The 2700-nt window shown below is 33.3% G+C and overlaps 1 pseudogene; it reads right to left on the bottom strand.

The window, feature by feature from the left end:
• Positions 1 to 213: 213 nt before the first annotated feature.
• Positions 214 to 2700, bottom strand: part of LOC105535243 — a 104107-nt pseudogene continuing 101620 nt past the window's right edge.

Genomic DNA, 2700 nt, shown 5'->3' with positions numbered 1-2700 from the left:
TTATTCTTCAGTTCATGATTGATTTTTTTTCGTATGAGCTTTTATTTTTTTATTGGAACAGGATTTGGTGGGGATACTAAATGTGGCAAGGTTCAACAAATTTACATTTTATCAAAATAAGATTCTTAAAGAATATAATGATAACATATACTTTAACTCTTATAGCACAAACCCTCATATTAATTGATGGTCACAGAAAAATACTGTAATGCTTTAAACAAAACTTTTAAAATACATCAATGGTGCAAGTTTTAAACAAAATGCAGTGACCAAAATATTTAACTGTCCTTTCATCAAACTTTTACAAACATAGTCTTCCCTGTCTCAGCAAATCAGTTTTAGTTTCTTCATGGTCCTCCATCTGTGTTTTAACGTGACACTTGTCCGGTTGTTGAATTTGTAATGCAATAGTATTTTAGATCAGTTTCCCTCTCCATATTTCCTCACTCCGGATCTCAAATTCTTGTCTTGTCAAAACCCTGCCTGTTTTTTTCTAGCTCGATGTTTTCCAGGAATTACTGGTTGACACTTTGAAACAGGTATTCTGCTTTCAGTGGCTCTTCTGCTTTCTTTTTTCTTTTTTGCACTTTGAAGAGTTCCTACTCTTCTTTCTTTCTCATTAAGGTCTTGTTGCTGGGTTCCATATTTCAACTTATATAAGAAAAGATTCTTGTGAGACCTTTTTCTTGTATCCAAATTAGCTTCAGTTTCCATTTCAACATCATTATCATTAGGTTTATCTTGAGAAGCTATCGTTCTCGTTCTTTTACTTTCTACTACTTTTGCTGCTGCCTTCATTAGAAAGGTTGATGAATCCACGCTGCCAATTTGTTAATTGATGGAGTAAGACCATCTACATTTAATGTAATTATGGGCTTTAGCCTGTCATTTTAGTTTTTTTTCTGTTTCTGCTGTTTTTTATTTATCTGTTTTATTTTTTCTGCTTTCCTATGGGTCATGTCAAAATTTTTTAGAATTCCATTTTGACTTATCTTTAGTGTTGTTAAATACCTCTTGGTATAGATTTTTAGAGGTTGCTCTATGTATTACATTATATATAATAACATTGTCTACTAGTGTTGTCATTTTACAAGTTTTAGTAAAGTGTAGAAACCTTACCTCCCTTTATGTTTTTTGAAATCCTCTCCTATTTATAATTGTCTTAAGTATTTGCTCTACATATGTTTAGAGCCCCAGGAGACAATATTATATAGACAATAGACAATATTATAATTGTTGTTTCATCCATTAAACATAACTTACAAAACTCAAGAGGAGAGACAGAATATATAGTATTTATATTTTTTACTTATCATATTTCTTTCTTCCTGATATTCCAAGGTTTCTTCTTTAATTGTTCTTTCTGGTTAAAGAACTTTAGCTATTCTCATACAGGGGGCCTCCTAGTACCACATTCTGTTTTCCTTCATCTGAGAATGGCTTGATACCTGTCATTCCTGAAAGGTATGATTCTCAACATCCAGTAAAAACACCTTAGACTCAATTATATTGAGTAGATATCACTTCACACTCGTATGAGTATAATTTTTAAAAATGAGAAGATTAGTGTCAGTGAGAATGTAGAGAAATTGTAACACTCATACATTACTGGTGGGGATGTGAAATGGTACAGCTGTTATAGGAAATACAACTTTGAGTTAACTCAAAGAGTTAAATATAATTCCCATATAACTCAACAATTCAACTCTCTAGTATATACCCCAAAGAATTGAAAATGGTATTCAAATGTATACTTGTACACAAATATTCATAACAGCACTATTCACAGTAGCCAAAAAGTAGAAACCTAAATTTCTATCAATAGATGTGTTGTCCACAAATGTGGTATAGCTATAAAATGGAATATTATTCAGCCATACAAAAGAATGAAGTACTGGCACATAGTATAGTGTGGACAAACCTGAAAAATACTATGTTAAGTGAAAGAACCCAGATATAAATATCACAAATGGTATGATTCCATTTACCATAGTCCCCCCTTATCCACGGTTTTACTTTGTGTGGTGTTAGTTACCTCTAGTTAACCATGGTCCAAAAATATTAAATAGAAAATTCTAGAAATCATAAGTTTTAAATTTTGGCACATTCTGAATAGTGTGATGAAATCTCGAGCCATCCCACTTTGTCCCTCCTGGGATGTGAATCATCCCTTTTTCTAGCATATCCATACTGTATATGCTACTTACCCATTAGTCACTTATTAGCCCTCTTAGTTATCAGATTGAAAAGACTATATGTAGGGTTTGGTACCATCTGCAGTTTTAGGCATCCACTGCAGGTCCTGGGACATATCCTCTGTGGACTGGGGGGGCTACTGTATATGAAACTTCCAAAATAGGCAAGCCGATAAAGACAGAAAGCAGACCAGTAGTTGCCAGTGGCTGGGGGAAGGGACAGATGTAAAATGACTGCTTAATGGGTGTAGGGTTTCCTTTTGAGCATTAAAAATGTTTTGGAAGTAAAAGTGATAGTGGCACAACAGTATAGTGACTGTACCAAATATTAATGAATTGTATACTTTTAAATAGTTAATGGTTAATTTTATGTTGATTTTTACATCCTTTTTTTTCTTTATTCAAACAAAAAACAAAACAGGAAAACAGGATACATGTGCAGAACGTGCAGGTTTGTTACATAGGTATAGGAGTCCCATGGTGGTTCACTGCATCTATTGACCCA

Source organism: Mandrillus leucophaeus, unplaced genomic scaffold (assembly GCF_000951045.1).
Source record: "Mandrillus leucophaeus isolate KB7577 unplaced genomic scaffold, Mleu.le_1.0 Scaffold143, whole genome shotgun sequence".
Lineage (NCBI taxonomy): Eukaryota > Metazoa > Chordata > Mammalia > Primates > Cercopithecidae > Mandrillus > Mandrillus leucophaeus.
The sequence above is the reverse complement of the archived record's forward strand: the minus strand, read 5'-3'. Positions and strand labels throughout refer to the sequence as shown.